This window comes from Pinus tabuliformis, chromosome 2_1 (assembly GCF_031772625.1).
Source record: "Pinus tabuliformis cultivar Carrire ecotype Pingquan chromosome 2_1, CPIR1, whole genome shotgun sequence".
Taxonomy (NCBI): Eukaryota; Viridiplantae; Streptophyta; class Pinopsida; order Pinales; family Pinaceae; genus Pinus; species Pinus tabuliformis.
Genome location: NC_142299.1, coordinates 358,490,019 through 358,509,848, shown reverse-complemented (window position 1 = coordinate 358,509,848; position 19,830 = coordinate 358,490,019). Strand labels below are relative to the sequence as shown.

The 19,830-nt window shown below is 38.3% G+C and overlaps 1 long non-coding RNA gene across 2 annotated transcripts in view; it reads left to right on the top strand.

Annotated features, from left to right (window-relative positions):
- The window catches only part of LOC149200350 (uncharacterized), a 53,775-nt gene that overhangs the window by 20,935 nt on the left and 13,010 nt on the right, over positions 1 to 19,830 (top strand). The window contains exons 2-3 of one of the 2 annotated variants that reach the window (XR_016253826.1): positions 870 to 986; positions 1,205 to 1,363. This is a non-coding gene — a long non-coding RNA (uncharacterized LOC149200350). Of the gene's footprint in view, positions 1 to 851; positions 987 to 1,204; positions 1,364 to 19,830 lie in introns of both variants that reach the window. The other variant, XR_016253825.1, reaches the window with a different exon arrangement.

Below are 19,830 nucleotides of genomic sequence, written 5' to 3'. Positions count from 1 at the left end.
AAAGTGCAATAATGAAAGTGAGCTGGAATAAAATAAACCTCTTGAAAAGATCAAGGCAGTTGCAATTGATGGCACTAATGGTGAATTGTCAAGAGTTCCCAGAGAGTCGAGCAAAGTCTGATCACTTGCATAGAGCATTGATCGGTCATGTGAAATGTCTTACATCTAATGGAACTAAGGGAGGGAAACCTGGGGAAGGAGTTGCTGCAAGTGGTGTAAGGAGAGAAACACCCCATTAAAAGAGGCCAATGATCTGAAAGGCACTGCAGAAATTGAAGGTCTGCTTGGTTTTAATTACCCCTATCAGTCCATTATAGTTTCCTAAAAGAGTACCTCGTGATTCGATGCAATTTAATGTTTTAAATTGTAATTGCCTTTGAAATCTTATGTAGCTGCAATAGATGTTGCAGACCCTGCAGCTTAGTGACTATGATATCACTAGCCTTTATTTTCAATGGCTTCAGAATTTCTTCACAGTGCTTTGTTGTTGGAGACTTGCAGTGCTGAGCAGTGCAAAGCATAGAAAAATAACTCAGTCTATTAAGGTGTACACAGATATTGCTAGGTTCTATAAGTCCCATAACAACTTAGAATTTGAGATGAAAGGTTGATTGTTATTTTGTCATTGCCATTTTGGACTATGAATACACCGCATAATCTATATTTTTGGACAATTTCTAATGCAGTTTTGAATTATAGTTATGCTAATTCAGATATTGATTGGATGGCTTTTCTATTTCCTTCACAGGTTTTGTGCCCTATTAATCAAATTATAATTTCCTAAAAGAGTACCTCGTGATTTGATGCAATTTAATGTTTTAAATTGTAATTGCCTTGGAAATCTTATGTAGCTGCAATAGATGTTGCAGACTCTGCGGCTTAGTGACCTTGATATCACTAGCCTTTACTTTCAAATGGCTTCAGAATTTCTTCACAGTGCTTTGTTGTTGGAGACTTGCAGTGCTGAGCATGCAAGGCATAGAGAAGTAAGTTTATTAAGGTGTACACAGATATTGCTAGGCTCTGTAAGTCCCATAACTACTTAGAATTTGAGATGAAGGTTTGATTGTTATTTTGTCATTGCCATTTGGGATATGAATAACACCGCATAATCTTATACTTTTGGACAATTTGTTAGGCAGTTTTGAATTATAGTCATGCTAATTCAGATATTGATAGGATGGCTTTTCTCTTTCCTTTACAGGTTTTGTGCCTTAACAGATGACAGAAACAAATAAATGTCAACTGTGTCCTGGAATATAAATACATGGGAGTAGTGCACATGATGGTTATCTTTTGTAAAACTTCGTGTTTAACCAGAGATTGGCATGAGCTACTTGCAGCTTTTCATAATGCTCACCTGGTAATTTGGCTAATCTTGTATTTTTCAATTCTGAACCTTGTTTTAGCAATATATACAAGCTACAAAAGTAGCATAGGGTTTCTATTCTACCAAATATCATGCTTGGACTATAGTTTTTGGCCAAATATCATGCATTGTTGGAAAGATGGTATTTTTTATTAGTGATGTGTCAAAGTTGTAGCTTAAGTTTCTGAGCAGACTGATATAGCGTCACTATAGGTGATCTATTTTTATCACTATTTTATTATCTAGGATTAAGATAATTATGAAGCCATTTTCATTTTACAGGTTTTAAATGATCAGAAATGTTACTTTGTAGATGTTTATCTATAGTGTTCAGCAAGAGCAGTTCTAAGATGATTTAAACATACGTCTGCTTAAATGCCAATCTGCAATTACTGTAGTCATATTGGGGTGCCTTCAGTGATTTTACCTGCACACGAGTCTTCATTTTACTTCGTGATTTTGGTGATGAGCTGTGAAATTTCTTGTTATGCATGATAGCAGGTAGAGTATCCATACAGAATATGATATATCATCTGTGCAACCATTTTACAACAGTTTACAAAGATATGACATGCATTTGTCATCACAAGCATATTTGCTTCTGGCGGAAACACACATCATCGTTGACCAATGTTTTAAAACTACGACCTCGACTCGGAAACCGCCGAGGGTCGACTCCGACTCAGTATCGACTCGGCTGGTATGATTTCAATGATTCGATTGTTGTAAAAAATACATTAAATAATTTTTTTTTTAATAAAAAACATAATTTTAAAGATTTTCATTCATGTTTCCAAACACAACGTTAGAATATTGAGAGAAGACAACATATGATCAAAGTAGGCTCATGAATATATCCATTATATGAAAATGGTACACAGTGCACTGTCCAATACAAAGTTCATACTTAGCCACTAATGCCAGGATTCTTTTCTGCAACAACCTAAAGACAATCACTAGATTACAACAACAATAATACCAATTCTTTGCCCCTAATGAAGTCTCAAAACCCTTGATTTAATTCTGGTCAAGCTCCAGAACAATCAGAGGTAAATATGTATTTATTAGTCCATTGCCAGAACGTTTGTTTTTTTAAAAACATTGTATGGCTCAACGCATTGTTTCAATTTTCTAATTCATGCCACTAGGATAACCATACTTTGGTCTTGTAATTTTCAAAACTTTCTCACAATGATAGATTAGTTTAGGGCTATAAATATGCAATAAACAACAACCCAACCATTGATATGTAGGAGGCGGAACAAATTTTGACAAATGTGCTTCAGGATTTTTGTCAAAGAGTCTAGCCGGCCGAGTTGTTACCGAGTTGACCGAGTCATTACCAAGTCGGACGAGTTGTTACCGAGCCGGTCGAGTCATTACCGAGTCGGACGAGTTGTTACCGAGTCGACTGAGTCAATGACTGGTTCGGTAACAACCCAGCCAGTCGTTCTGTTTCGGCCATTGCGCTAACCCGGCCGAGTCGGAGTCGACTCGGCTGTTTTTTAAAACAATGTTGTTGACTACATTCAAGATACTTAATGCATATTCTTACTTGAGAGTGAGTGCTAACATGTCAACTAGGGTATTTTTATCCCAAATCCTGCTTCTAGATTGGCAAAGGCGAGATCTATCTTAGAAGTACTTTTAGATGTTTTAAATATGTAATGGAGGCCCTGAAGTTTCAATGTGACGTTTACAAACACAGAGATAAAACAAGTGGATATTTTGCACAAACAAGCATTCTATGTATGAATAAATCTATTGTTGTTAACACTCATCGTAGTCGTTCGGGGGGCAGCTCAATTGGTGATCGAAGTAATGTGAAATCTGTGAAAACTGAGAGATCCAAGGTTCAAATCCCCTTGTTTGCGGCCCGGTTTACAAAGAGGACAGGTGGTAGAGCCCAAAGGTTTACTAGTAGTTATGTGTTAGGTGGGCTACTGGGTTCCTCCATGGCAAAAAAAACAACACTCATCATAGTCATTTTCCAAAAGAAAAATCTGAAAACCTAAAAAACTGGATTCGTTCCTCAGCTCCCCTCGTGTCCTGAATTGGTCAAATTGGACATGATTTGGTGGGACACGTGTCCGCTTTTTTGAGTGTCGTGCGACCCATAAAGGGTTGTTTGGTCCCCATTTCAACTTCACATTTGACTTTTTCTCTTGCTGTGGGTGTGTGGGAGCGAATAAAAAAGGGTGTGGGAGCATTTTCGAGGTGATTCAAGCAACATGTAAGTGCATTTTGTCTCTATTTTTTTGCATTTTTATTACAACAGTTTGCATGTGCATTTTTTTTACAAATTTGTGCGTTTTTTCTTTATTTTTTTACAACATTCATGGCTCAATCAAGGGCAGCAGGGAAGGGCAAAGGAAGGGGAAGAATGTCCCCATTGGAGATGCCCCTACTGTTCCAATCTCATTAGGGTCTGCAAGTGTTTCCTCTATGGGAAGTGGGGCTGCAACAACAACTTTAAATGTTGAGGGAAGACAACAACTTCAAGATAACAAATAGCCCTTGTGGAAACATGTCACATGAGAGCAAGGGCAAGGCAACAAGTTAAAGGGAGGAGGCAATCTTGCTTGGAAATGAAACTATTGCAACAATCATTTCATGAGCACATATTACCGTGTGAAATCTCATTTGTTCGCTTTACCAGGTTGTGGAATTGCAACATGTACACAAGTGTCTTTAGTTAAGAGGAAATAAATGGAAAAAGAAGCCAATGCTGGTATGGAAAAGGTGATTGTAACATCTAAAAACACAGGAATGATGACCCCCTTTCATTCTTGTGGAAAACAACAAATTTCCATTTGAGAGTTTTGGTGGGGGACAAGCAGCAAAAAGAAAGGCAGTGGCACTTGGTCCAATGGACTGGATTTTTCAGAAAGAGAAACGGGAAGAGCTTGATCTCACCATTGCATTCTTTTTCTATTAGAATTTCATATCCTTTAATGTTGTACGCTCACCTTTATTTATTGAGATGTGTTGAGCTCTAACTGAAGGGGCTCCATCAGGTTATGTGCCTCCTGGGTCAGAGAAGCTTAGAACCACATTGTTGACGAAGGCAAAGAAAGAGGTGGACAAAATGCTTGAACCTATTAAGTCAACATGGTCAACATTTGGGGTTAGCATTGTTTCTGATGGATGGACAGATCCAACATGCCACCCACTCATCAACTTCATGGTGTTTTCCTCGAATGCTCCAGTTTTCTTGAAATCAGCGGATGCACTTGGACAATACAAGGATGCACAATATATGGGTGAGTTGTTCATTAAAGTTATTGAAGATGTAGGTGTTGATTCTTGTGTGTAAATTATTACAGATAATGCACCTGTTTGCAAGGTTGCTGGCATGATTGTGGAAGCTAAATATCCACAAGTATTTTGGACACCTTGCATTGTCTATTTTTTGAATTTAGCACTTAAATTTATTGCTTTTCATGTGATTTGGATTGGAAGTATTATTGAGGATGCACGACATATCCACAACTTTATACAAAATCATATAAATGCCCTCACTATCTACAAGGAGTACACCAATCTATCATTGTTGAAGATTGCAGATAACACTGTTTGCCTCTTTATTCATCATGTTGAAGAGGTTGAGGGAGGTCAAGGCATCTCTTGGAGCCATGGTTATTTCAGAGTTTTGGTCTTTTTGGAGAAAGACAGATCAAGCAACCTCAAAAAGAGTGAAGGACACAATGTTAGATTATGCTTGGTGGGAGAGGGTAGATCTACTTATTAAGATTATGGACCTTATCATTTCTTTGCTACTATTTGCAGATACAGACCAGCCCATCCTAGGAGAGGTTTATGAGGGATGTGATTTCATGATTGAGTCTGTGAGGAGCATTATTTTACAGAGTGAGTGCCCCGAATCAGAGGCCTTCTTCACCACCATACAGGATATTCTTGTTAGCAGATGGGACAAGAATTGCACACCCTTGCATTGTTTGGCTCACTCATTGAACCAAAATACTACAACCATGAGTCGCTGAATGGTGGACCTTCCTGCAGATTCCCTCCTCACATGGATGGTGAAATTTCTCAGGGGAGGAAAGATGCATTGAGGTAGATTTTTCAAGATAGTGATGAGGTGGAGGATGCCTTTGCAAAGTTTTCCACTGGCACTGGTTGATTTGTAGTATATTATGTGATTAGAGATGGGGGGGATAAGAAGCCCTATTATTGGTGAGCAACTCATGGGGAAACAAGCCCTCCTCTACAACAGTTAGCCATGAGGCTCCTCTCTCAGGTGATTTCATCCTCTTGTTGCCAGAGGAATCGGAGCACATATGGGAATTTGTATAGTGTCAAGAAGAGCAGGCTTGAGCAGTCCAGGACAGAGACAATGGTGTATGTGCACACCAACCTTTGTCTTATTTACAGGCAGAGGGATGAGTGGTTGAAGGGAAAGAGAAATGTGGGATGTCTTTCTGATGATATGGGTTTGGACAATAGTGTTGAGTTGGCATTGACCAACTTGGATCCTAATGAGCAGTGCTAGACACTGTCACTTTTGATGATGGTGATACTGCACAGAGGTCATCCTCCACCCCAGCAGATGCAAAGATGACATTGGATACAAAGGAGTAGGATGTAGCAGAGGAGAACAGTGGTGACCAAGATGATGACAATGATGCTGATTTTGATGACGACGATTGACGACTCATGAGCTACCTACTGCATTGAGGTTTGTAGTTGTTTTGTATTTGCTATTTCTATTTTTCCATTGGCATTGCTACTCCTATGTAACACATTTTGATTTTGATGACTTAATTAGCAAACTGCATTATCTTGTCTTTCTCCTATTGGATCATTAATGAATATGTCATGACTCACTTTTATTTGTATTTATAATCTTACTTTGTAAAACTTACATCTAGATGAAGATCTATGTTTGAATCAATGAGTTTGTATCATGAATGAGAATTTGTGTAAGAAATATATATATATATATATATATATATATAATGTGTCCTCATGTGTCTTGTTATGGGGGGTCAACGCGCCCATGTCGGGCACTCGAATCCTCATGTCCTTCGTGTCCCATGTTCCCATGTTAGGTGACTTAGCTGAAAACTAGTATTTTATGTTTGAGGTGAATTTTTTTTATAGGAAACATGCATTTTGGCATTGGTAGTCTTCTTGTTCACTGGGTTTTAACGATTTACAAAGTTCCAAACTTTTTACTGATTTCCATGTAGTTTTTAACCCATGGTTTGGCTGAATGGGAACCACCCAAGAGATGGTTTTTCATTTATGTTTTAGAGTATTGATATGACAATACTGAAGTTCAATGTAACAAAATCACATTATTATTGTCTTTAATAATAAGATACTAGTTTTAAGTGACATTAGTTAATAATTTGGTTAGGTGAACCAGGTAGCAAAGCTATGTAATTGATAAAATAAAAGGGACCATTTCTACAAGTTTATACTTTACATCCTAAGATTATATTATATTCATTTTTAAATGTGGAATTGTGACCAATATTGGAGTCCTTGAAGATTTGAGGTTTCCTGGAAATTGTGCTAGTTTCATCTAATGAGAGAACAAACATATTTGGAGGAAAATATAGAAGGCGAGTGTGATTTGATTTAAAAATGATTTTTTTGTTCACTGTATGAAGTGATCAAACATCTGGAAAACTAAATGTATATCATATGAAATGAAAATTAAAGAGAGACTATAATGGAATTTTGTTAAGAAAATGTGCAAAAGTACTTCTGGAAAGGCACCAATGAACGTGGAGAAGAAAATATCCACGAGCAGGAACCACCCCAAGAGATGTTTTTTCGCTATTGTTTTCGAGTATTAACATTACAATGCTAAAGTTCAATGTAACAAAATCACATTATTATTGTCTTTAATAATAAGATACCAGTTTAAAGTGATATTAGTTAATAAATTGGTTACGTGAACCAAATAACAAAGCTACCTAATTGATAAAATAAAAGGGACCAAATTCCACAAGTTTATATTTTACATCCCTAGATTATATTATATGTATTTTTAAATGTGGAATGTGATCAATATTGGAGTCCTTGAATATTTGAGGTTTCCTGGAAATTGTGCTAGTTTCATCTAATGAGAGAGAAGACATATTGGAGGAACATATAAAAGGCAAGTGTAATTTGATTTAAAAGTGATTTGTTTTGTTCACTATTTGAAGTGATCAAACATTTGGAAAACTAGATGTATATCGTATGAAATGAAAATCAAATTGAGACTATAGCGAAATTTTTTTAAGAAAATGTGCAGAAGGTACCAAATTCTGGAAAAGCACTTGTGAACACAGGAAAGAAAATATCCATGAGCAGGTTGTCAAGCTTGATGAAGAATAATCCATGAGTAGGTTGTCAACCTTGATGAAGCATAATACTAAGTAAACATGTTGAAAAGGAGCGGGTGAAGGTCTTCTTTGACTTGTGCCTTAGTCAAAGAGACCACAACGAGTGCTTCTTTTGCATGCTTGAGTTCCTAAAAATTGGGATGAGTTATGAAGCAATTTAACCTATGCGTGGGAGTGGAAGGCTCAATTTGGTGTCTTCTAGTGTGAGTTATCTTTGGAAAAGGCAAGCGAGTGAGTCTCAATTTCTTAATTGAGGCAGGAGGAGTTACATGAGTCAGTTAGACTCAGTTAACTCATCAATCACTAGTTTGAGTTCCAAAAAATGAGCTTGCAAGAATTAGCTAATTCAAATTGCTTATAAGGAGGACCAAGGCACAATTTGCATTATTATTAGTGAGCATGGATTTGTATGAAGATCTTGTGAGAGATAGATGAGCTAAGGAGAAGCTTGTGCGAACTTGTTAGAGGGCAATTTCCTTGAGGAATGCACTAGGATTTAAGAGGTATTTCTTAAATAATAGGAGCTCCTCATGCGCTAGAAAATAGGAGCTAAATCCAGGATCAATGCAAGGATTTATGAACTCAACGTGGCATGGAAATTGAGGAGTAGGATTGGAATTCTTGCAAGGGTTTCAAGCTTAGAACAAGCAGTGAAAATGAGTGTTTTCTGTTGAAACATCACTGTATTGTAAGAGATCTAAAGCTCAAAATTTCTATCAATACAATTCTCAAACAAGTAGAGGGTTTTCCTAGTGGGGTTCCCTAGAAAAATATTGTATTTTGCTATCGTGAGACTGTGTTTTATTTTTGTTCTATTTCATTGCAAGTAAGTAGGGAATTTTTGTGTCTTTATGAATAGAAAGTAGTTTTCAGAATTGTTCATTGAAGCAGTGGCAGAATTTCAAGGTAATTCTACATGGTATTAGAGCTATAGAACAGTGTACGACTAGTGCACAAAGTTCAGATTTGAGAAGAAGAGCAAGCAAATTTGCGAATAACAGTTCCTAGGATAGGAAGAATGGCGTATTAAGGACCGAGAACTAATCATTGTTTAGAGGGGCCATCGAACTTCATCTCTTGGAAAGGGAGGATCACGGTAGTGTTGGAAGACAATGGGGTGGGAGAATTTATCCAATAATTGGCCCAACATAATAAGAATGATATCAAAGCAAGGATGATTAATCTAGAAGGATTCAAAGATCATATAGTTCCCCACATCCATGACAAAAAGACAACATATGAGATGTTCCAAGTCATCTTAAAATTATATCAGAGAACCAATGATTCTAGGAAGCTTGCTCGTCAGGAGAAGCTAAGGAGTGTCTTGATGATACAAGGAGAGCCCATCACCACATATCTTACTAGGTTCACTCAGGTTCAAGATGAGCTAGGTGGTGTGGGTGAAGTTGTATTTGATCACGACCTTGTGAGTTTTGCCTTACTTGGACTTCACAAGTCTTGGCAGGGTTTTCAAGATGTTGTTAGTGGGAGAGAATTTTCCCAATTGGGAAAGGTTTTGGACTGACTGCATACAGGAAGATATCAAAAGAGGAACCAAAGAAGGGAGATCAGTCAGGACCGAGGACGAGGAGAATTTTGCTGTTGCAGGCAAAGCCAAGGGCATGAAAGGCAAGGGGAAGGGCAAGTCTAGTCTGAAGGGTGACAAGAAGAAGAAGAACCTGAGCAACTGAGCAAGATCAAGTGCTTCCATAGCCACAAGTTTGGGCACTATTCTACTAAGTGTCCAAAGTGAAAGAAGGGATCTGGTAAGGATCATGTTGCTGCATTAGCTAAGGTAGGTGGGTTTGCTTCTCAGTATGAGAAAGACTTCTCATTGATAGCTTGCATGGAAAGCTCAATAGGCAGTAGCATGCTTTATATTGATTTAGGAGCCTCTTTCCACATGATCGGGAACAAGGAGTATTTCAACTAGTTGGAGGAGGAGGACATGCATGCTCATATTGAGCTTAGAGACAATGGCAAGTATGAGACCAAGGGAGTTGGTATCATCAACATTGAGAGGGAGTCTGGGAACTCTCTCCATCTTAGAGATGTTCTCTATGTTCTAGGGTTGAAGAAGAACCTGGTTTTAGTAGCAACCCTTGAGGACAAGGGATATGATGTCAACTTTAGTAGAGGTAAGGCGTACCTCAAGCACAGAGCTTCTAGATTTGTGAAGCAGATAGGTGTGAGGATGAGGAATTTGTACAAGTTGCAGGTTCAGACTTGAGCAGTCGTGAGCAACAAGGCAAGTTGTGAGCAGAGTAGAGATATTGGAGAATGTTAGCACATGCACATGGGTCACTTGCATCATGGGCCGTTGAAGATTCTTCAACAGATATCTACAGGATTACCAACATGTAGCTTTGACAAGAATGGAGTGTGCAAGGGATGCACGCTTGGCCAGTATGCCAAGTCTTCTTTTCAGGGCAAAGACAACATAACCAAATGTATTTTGGAGCTAGTGCATTTAGATGTGTGTGGACTCTTATCTTCTCCGTCTCTTATGAGACACAAGTATTATGTTACTTTCATTGATGATTATTCTTGTAAAATTTGGATATTCTTTATGAAGAAGAAAGATGAGGTTTTAACCAAGTTCTTGGAGTTTAAGGCCTTGGTAGAAAACTAGACAAGGAAGAAGATCAAGTTAGTGAGAAGTGACAATGAGGGAGAATATGTCTCCAATGCCTTCAAGGAGTTGTGTGTGAAAGAGGGCATTAGGAGGGAGCTGATTGCACCCCATAACCCTCAGCAGAATGGGGTGGCTGAGAGGAAGAACCACAATATTCTTGGAGCGACCAAGGCTATGTTGCATGATCAGGGACTGCCTATGTTCTTGTGGGCAGAGGCATGCAACATTGTAGTATTTTTGCAGAACAAGAGTCCACACAGGGTTCTTAGACGAGTTACACCATAGGAGGCTTTCATAGGCAAGAAGCTTGATGTTTCACACTTCCGGATTTTTGGCACAAGTTTGTTGCCATATGTCCAAAAGATAGCAGGAAGAAGTTGGAGCCCACAACAGAAAATGGTATTTTCGTGGGATACAGTGAGACAAGTCATGCATACAAGGTGTATCTACTAGGACTCGAGAAGATAGTTTTGAGGCGGTTTGTGAGGTTCGTGGACTCGATAAACTCATCACTCACTAGTTTGAGTTCAAAAACTAGAACTTAACAGAATTAGCTACTTCAAATTGCTTATAAGGAGGACCAAGGCACAATTTGTATTATTATTTGTTGAGCACATATTTTTATGAAGATCTTGTGAAGGAAAGATGAGCTAAGTAGAAGCTTGTGTGAATTTGATAGAGGGCAATTTCCTTGAGGAATGTATTATGATTTAGGAGGTATTTCTTAAATAATAGACAATGTTCCACCAAGACTCTAGGATGGGGGGACACAGGTGTGGGGGGACGCAAAGGTAAGATGTGTGGGAGTACCCTCAAATTTTAGGGATATTTAGCGAGGACGAGGATATGTGGTGGAAATACTAAGAGGTAGGGTAAATCAATATTTCCTTTTACAATTGTTATTTTACTAGTTAAGATCACTTAAATAGAACACAAAAATGAACAATAACAAGATAAATAATTTTATTTATAAGATTGGCGAGGACTCCAATCCTCTTTACAACAAGTCAAGTACAATAATAGTTTAGGGCTCCAACCCTAGATGAAGACACCAATCTTCAATCCACTAGGCTCCAACCTGTATTTCACCAAGCACCAACTTGGTATTCTTGATGACTCAAATCCTTTGGGGCTCCAACCCTTTCAATTGGTTCATGCTCCAACCTGGTCCTCTCGAGGACTCCAATCCTTGTTGAGAATATAATAGGGCAATGTATATGTTAATTCTCTTAACTTGATAACTGTTTGTGTTACTTTTTTACTTATTAGCTTTGATCTTTCTTATTCCAGCGTGCAATACATCAAACAACTACGAAAACAACAAGAACAATGACACAGTATATAGGCTGCAAACCATGGCCAAAACCCCTCCTCTTGTCTTCTTATCTTTCAGATCTTTCAATTGACAAAGACCATGACCTAGACTCAGACAAATACCCTCCAAGATCAAGTCCTCCTCTGCTTCTTGCTGTAATATCTTTGACCTCCCAGTGGATCTGAAATTCTGCTCCCCAGCAATTGCTGCAACTTCCCTAGGAGACTTCGATCTCCCTCCTAGGGCTAGTAAGATGTCCTAAGAGATCTTCGCTTGCCTTCCTTTCTCTCTTGCTTCAAAATTGAATCTCAGACTATCCTAGCGCAAAAACCCTAACTTCGCACTTCTAGAAGAATGGAGAGAGACCCAAACACTTCGACTTCTTCGTCCTTCTTTTCTTCACACTTCCTTCTTCGACTTCCTTCTTCTGCCTTCTTCACATAGAGATGAGTGAATGAATGATCCAAGTGGAGGACGAGTTCCTCTTATACATAGGCTTTTTCAAGGGTGGACGTGGCTCTTCATGTAGGCTGACTTGACAGCTCATTAGGCCGACTTGATCTTGGAGGTATTTTGACACTTTCAAGACAAAATAAAATGTTCTTTACAATATACAATGTGCCCATAGGGTCTTCCATATATGACAATGACTCTTATACCTAGGACAAACCCTAGAAGCATTCAATGGGTGCTTGACTTACAAAATAAAAGAACTTGAGCATGAAACACATGCTTCAATAGTAATAATAATTTCTTTTTCATTTTACATTTACAAGAATACATTTCATACTAATGAAGACCGAATCTAGTTACACAATTTTCAACACTCCCTCTTAACTAGGGAGGTATTCATTAGAGGTACATGGTCATTCTCAATTTGAAGAGATCTCATAAGAAGAGTCAGATTGGTAACCCATCTGTTTAGCATCATAATAACCAACATTGTCACATAGCAAGGCCTTGACTAACAACTCTATCTCTCCACAAGATCAGAGCACAATGCTGGCGAGACCAATAATGTATAGACACCATCATCATTGTCTCTCAAAGGTACATACCCCACCCGGGTGTTCACAGAGTATGACCTCCCATTGGACTATTCTTATCTTGGGTAGCTAATCCTCAAAGAATATAGGTCCATAACTATTATTTTGAATGCCTTACCACATTCTCAAAGAGTATTGAATGGCAAATGGTAACTCAATCATCCATTTTTTCTTCCCAAGTGAAGACAAGAATGTTATGTCTATCTTTCCCTCTCAATTAGGGAGGACAAATCCACCAAACCAAGCTTGTCCCTCAAGTATACAAGCTTCTTGTATGGAAGTGATTTTGTCCATATGTCAACTACTTGCTCATTAGTGGAGATATATCGTAGCTACACCACACCATTTTGTACTAATATAGTGATACTTGTTGATATGCTTTGTCTTCCCATGAAACACTGGGTCCTCAAACAAACAGATACAACTGGTGTTATCACAAAGTATCATTGTAGGGTTCATCGGTCCTTCAAACAAGTCAGATTCCTTAACCAAACTACTTCCCTGCTAACTTCACATGTTGCAACATATTCAACTTCAACACTACTCAAAGCAACAATGTCTTTCTTTTTGCTCATCAATGAGACCATAGAGGATCCTAAACTGAAACATCCTCTCGTAGTGCTTCTTCCATCCTGTTCACTGCCTCCCTAGTCGGAATCTGTATAACCAATTAATTGAACATCATTCCTTCTAAGATATTTTCAGGCTGTAGTTGATGGTTCCTTGCAGATATCTCAGAATATGTTTTGCTGCTATCCAATGATCATGCTTCGGCTCCACTTGGAATTCACTGAGTACATTTACTGCAAAACATATGTCCGGTCAAGTATTCACCAAGTACATCAATGAGCGAATCAGTTGTCTATATCTGGAAGAATCCAATGGGCTTGATTCATTACTCCTTAGTCTTTGCAAGTTTGTGATCATCAGAGTGGTCATAGGTTTACAATCCATCATGTCGAACTTCTTGAGTACCTCGATCACATACTTTCCTTTACCTAAACAGAGTTCATTAGGTTCTTGCCAGACTTCTAGTCCTAAATAATGCATCAACCCAAGAACCTTCATGTCAAACTTTGTTGCCAATTGTTTCTTACATTCTTCAATTCGACCTTCTACACTTGTCAAGAGAAGATCATCTACATACAGAAGAATAATTACAAATTCATTGTTTACAACCTTAATATAGAGGTTCGAATCAACAAAACTTTTCGTGAAGCCTAATCTCTGTAGGTATGCATCCATTCTAGCATACCATGCCCTTGGTGCATGCTTGAGGCCATATAATGCTTTCTTTAATCTGCAAACATATGCCTTCCTATCTTTGATTTCAAATCCTAAGGGTTGTTCTATGTAGACTTCTTCATCTATAGTGCCATTTAGAAAAGTAGTCTTGACATCCATCTGGTGGATGTTCCATCCCATCGATGCTGCCAGCGAGACTAATGACCGAATTGTTGTATATCTTGCAGTTGGAACAAATGTCTCTTCATAGTCGATGCCTTCAAGTTGAGAGAATCCTCTAGCCACAAATATTGCTTTATACTTATCTATACTTCCATTTGGAAGTAACTACAAATTTGTCTTCAGGTCTAGGTACAATCTCCCAGACTCCATTCTTCATTATAGATTGATATTCTTCATTCATGGCATCCTTCCATTCCCGATGTTCTACAACCCCTCTTGAAAGATGGATGGTTCTGCTTCGATTAATTTTGTCATGTATGCAACATACGCAAAATATTTCTTGGGTCTTTTACTTTCTCTAAATGATTCTTGAGCTGCTCCATGACCTTCTGCATCAAGTAGTGTAGGCTTCAACCAATTAGGTTTTTTCCTCGTTTCTTGAATGACCACGGGTTGAACAGGTTCACTAGGCCCTTCTTCCTCATGGTGAGATCCTTCTCCTTCCTCAACTATCAAAAGTTATTCGTCATCAAAATCTATAGAAAGTTCTTTTGATTTCTTGAATGCTATGCTCTCATCAAGTATGACATCACGACTAACTTCAATGTGATGTCAGTGTTTCATATAGATTGCATAGGCTTTCGATGAGTTACTATCCCCAACAAATATACCCTTCACACTGGTAGGATCCAACTTCTTTCTTTTGTCTTTTGGTATATGAATATTACACAGGACACCCAAAGATTCGAAGATGATCTACAGAGGGCTTCCTCCCAGTGAACACTTCTTTTGGAGTATTGTTGTCTAGAGATCTGTGAGGGCATCGATTTTGTATGTAAACTGCTGCCTTTGTTGCCTCACCCCACAGAAACTTAGGTAGATCTTGATCGTGTAACACTGCTTTTACACTTTCTTCAATGGACCTGTTCTTTCTTTCTGCAACTTCATTTTGCTCGGGATTGTATGGAACTATTAGCTCCTTCTTAATCCCAGACTCCTTACAGAATGCTATTATCTCTTTGGATGTAAATTCTCCTCCATTATCAGATCTTAGTATCTTGATTCTTCCTTTTGTAAGGTTTTCCACTACAGCTTCGAATTCTTGAAATTTTGTAAATACTTCATCTTTGGTTTTCATTAAGTAGACCCAGGTCTTTCTCGAATGATCATCTATGAATGTGACATAATAAAGATGGCCTCCAAGTGATTTTGGAGTCACAGGGCCACACAGATCAGAGTGAATGAGATCCAAGATTTATTTCGACCGTGAATCACTGCTTCCAAATGGTCTCTTGGTATCCTTGCCCAACGCACATCCTTTGTAGACACGTTCATGATCCTCCTTCAGATTTGGTATTCCATCTACCATGTAATTTAGAGTCGAAAGTATTTTGAAATTTAGATGACCAAACCTTCGGTGCCAAAGTTCACATGGACTAATCTTAGTGTGGACTAGGGCTTGGTTTACAGGAGATATTAATGTGTAGAGCCTTCCTTCTCGGATACCAATCACTTTTGCTTGATCTATGCTTGAGCCTTTTGCCCATACAACTACTTTACCATCAATGAAGGCTACTCTATCTCCTTTGTCTTCTAAGCTTGAAATAGAAAGTAGATTTTTGTGCAAACCTGGAACAAACAAAATGTTGTTGAGGTGGATGTTGCTTCCATCTTCGAGCCTTATGGATGATGATCCAATGCCTTTCACTAGATAGCTTTTGTTGTCTCCAAGTTCCACTAAGTATGCAGATTTTCCTTTTGTCAAGGTTTTCAATTGGTGGGAGTGACCAATCATGTGCCTTGATGCACTACTATTAATCACCCAGATGTATTCGTCTTGGAATGTCGCAGAGAGAGCCGAGAAGAGTCCTTCATCCCTTTCTTTGAGTGATACCTTCTTTGAAGAGAATATGAGACTCCATACTTCTTTGATACCTTTCTTGAGATGGCTTGCAATCTTCTTGATGACCTTCATAGTAGAGGAGATCTTCATGATGCCCTTAGAGAACCAAAGCTCTGATACCATGTTGAGAATTCAGTAGGGCAATGTATATGTTAATTCTCTTAACTTGATAACTGTTTGTGTGACCTTTTTACTTATTAGCTTTGATCTTTTTTATTCTAGTGGGTAATACATCAAACATTTTCCAAAACACTAAGAACAATGACACAATATATAGGCTGCAAGATAGGGCCAAAACCCTCCTCTTGAGGGGAAAACCCGAAAAAGTTCTTCTTATCTTTCAAATCTTTCAATTGACGAATACCATGACCTAGACTCAAACAAATATCCTCCAAGATCAAGTCTTCCTTAGCCTCTTGCTGAAATATCCTCGACCTCCTAGTAGATCCTAAATTCTGCTCCCCAACAATTGCTGCTGCTTCCCTAGGAGACTTCGATCTCCCTCTAACTGCCTTCCCTTTGACCTCGCTTGCCTTGACTTGAGTCCTAAGGCTAGTAAGATGCCCAAAGAGACCTTCGCTTGCCTTCCTTTCTCTCTTGCTTCAAAATCGAGCCTCATACTATCCCAATGCAGAAACCCTAACTTCGCACTTCCAGAAGAATGGAGAGAGACCCAAACACTTCAACTTCTTCCTTTTCTTCTTCACACTTCCTTCTTCTGCCTTTTCCGCATAAGAGATGAGTGAATGAATGATCCAAGTGGAGGACAAGTTCCTCTTATATATAGGCTTCTTCAAGAGTGGACATGGCTCTTCATGTAGGCCGACTTGACAACTCATTAGGCCGACTTGATCTTGGAGGTATTTTGACACTTTCAAGACAAAATAATTTTTTCTTTACAATATACAATGTGCCGATAGGGTTGTCCATATATGACAATGACTCTTATACGTATGACAAACCCTAGAAGCACTTAATGGGTGCTTGACCTATAAAATAAAAGAACTTGAGCATGAAACCCATGCTTCAATAATAATAATAATAATTTATTTTTCATTTTACATTTATAAGAATACATTTCATACTAATGAAGACTCAACCTAGTTACACATTTTTCAACAATCCTCTAGGGCTCCAACCCTTTGCTTCAGATGTTCAATGTGGGTTCAACAATTCTTCAAGTCTCCCAGTGTCTTATGCAACAAGCCTTGGCAATATCTTCATCTTCAACAATGCCCTCAATAGATCTCCAACACACTGAGCTCATCAATGACAACTTCATCAATTGCTGAAGGTGTCTCCAAGACTCTTCATGATACCAAATCTGTTTTCTTCAAAGGCAATCCATGAGAGATTCAATCATGTATCATGGTTTTCAGGAATACTTCAAGATCTGCTTCTATTATGTTTCCAACTGTAGTCAATAGGGTGCTTCAAATCTGATCTGCCCAAAAATTTCTTAAGTTTTGTTTTAATGTTTCTGTCAACACAACTTCTACGAACCCTCAACAATACTTCCTGTTATCACTTAGAAATTTTCCCTAGAAGTTATCAGAAGAAGGAAAAGATCGAGGTAACCACAAACTAATCTTTTAAGTATAGGTTCTAGCCAACCTATGACTCTGAGAGGGCTCTCTCTATATAATCTAGCTTTGTTTGTTGAGATTTTAGGCTAGTTCTTAAAATTCAAGGGGTTTTGGATTTGTATTGGAAGTTGGATGGTGGAATCCTTAAATAGATGGATAGAATGATGTCTCTGGCTATTGGGCTATGGAGAAGGGCAGCAGAACTGGGATTAAATCATTAAAGGGAGTGTTCAATGGGCAAGCTAGCAGAGTGAAGCACAGGTTTTAGGTCGAATGGGTGAAATGATCTTAACCAGGGTGAGAGAGCACTTAAGAATTCTCAAACTGGGATTAAAAGGAGGGACAAAGGATGATCATGAGCAAAGGGCAGTTAAGAATCCTTTACTATAGACCAGAGGGAAACTACCTGAACTAAGGAGCAATCAAGAATTCCTTAACTTAGATAATTTAGCAAAAAACATAAAAAATGCATAATAGTTAAAACAGAGTGCAGTGAAGCAAGTTCTGAGATATCATTCCATATTATAGCATTTAGATTTCAGATACATTTAAGATTATGGAATTTTTTTTAAAGAAAAGTAACAACACAAAAGAAGATACTTGTCTGTATTTCGCACTACACATGAATCCAGTGAAATGTCTTTGCTTTATTCAATAATCCAGCTTGCTGGTCCAAACAGTGATACACTAGCTTACAGTGTTCAATAAAAAAATCTATAGAAATGTGTAAGAATCCACCACACATACTTCGAATTGTGAAGTATTTATACAAAAAAATTATTACAAAATATCTCAAAACAACTTGAGATTTAATCTAGGAAATACAAATATCTTCTTGCAAGATAGAGACAGCTAATTGTTTCATGACGTCCCTTTTATTATGGTTGTGCTGGCCTTTATTGTTCAAGTGATAGCCTTTTATTCTAGCTTGCAGTTGTGGAGTTTCATGTTGGAGTCTTCTTTACTTTCATTCAACTGATACTCTTTAACCTTGCTCTTTGACCTTGCTGCCCTGTTTTCACTTGTTTTACTTGGCTGCCTTCATTTTTACTATGCAGTAACTTTCTGCTGTAAATTTATCACTGTAAATCTGTCATTTTCTCCCACCATTTTGCATCAGGTAACTTTACATTCATCATTCTCCTGTAGATTTCATCAACTTCAATATATTTGGCAAAATTGGGCTTGGTGAGGAATAAATGTTTGATTTCATGCTCCAAGAAAAACAAGTTCTCAAATGTGTTGTACAACACTTTGCCTGTTGGCAATGCTTTTATGGATGAAGAGCTAGCTTGCTCCTTTGCCAACTGTCTGAGCCTAGTATCATAGTCTAACTATGTCATGAGTTTGTCATTGATAACCATAGGACTGGGCAGACCTTTCTCCCTTAAAATCTAGAATTTAGCCATGAACCTATCAATGGCTACCTGCATATTGTGACATTTTTTTTCTAAGTTAAGCGTAAGGTTCCTTTTGGAGAGGAACTTCCTTATTTCTAAAATGGTTGCAGTCCTATCTTCTATATTTAGCTCATGGAGCTCATATCTATTCTTGCTATTGAGGAAGTGGATGAGTCTATTGGCATCCTCTGGCTTATCTCCCAACTCCTCCTTCACTTTCTGGATAGCTTCTGTAGCTATCTTCACTAACTCTGTTTGTTCAAAAATAACTTGAATTGAGGGCCAAATATCCTTGACAGAGTCAATGATATTGGCCCACAACATTTCCTTGGTTTGCCCAAGTGGTTTCTCCAGTGTTAAGTCTTTCTCTAAGACTTTGATTCTCTCACCCATTCTCTGAGCCTTTTGTGCTTCTTCTTTCTGCTTCAATTGGGCAAGTTTGCAGTCTGTTTCCAAACTTGCAACCTTTTCTCTTAACTTGTTCATTTCAGTAGCCTAGATAGACATCTCTTCCATGGCTTTGACTAGTTCTGCTGCTTTCTCTCCTGATGCACTTGCTGCTGATGTAGACTCTGTTGTTGCTAGCAAGGCTGTTGCAAGTGGAGTTGTAGGTGCCAAAGATGCTGCTAGTGTGGATGGCACTGCTGTGGAGACTGTAGGGATAACATTTTTTGAAGAAGTGGCCACATCTGCTTGTTTTAATTGGATCAAAGCATCCAATTCCTTTTCAGTCTCTTTTAGTTGATCATTCAGCTTCAGGATCAAGTCCATCAACTCCTCATGCCTGGTTTGATTCTCTATGAATTC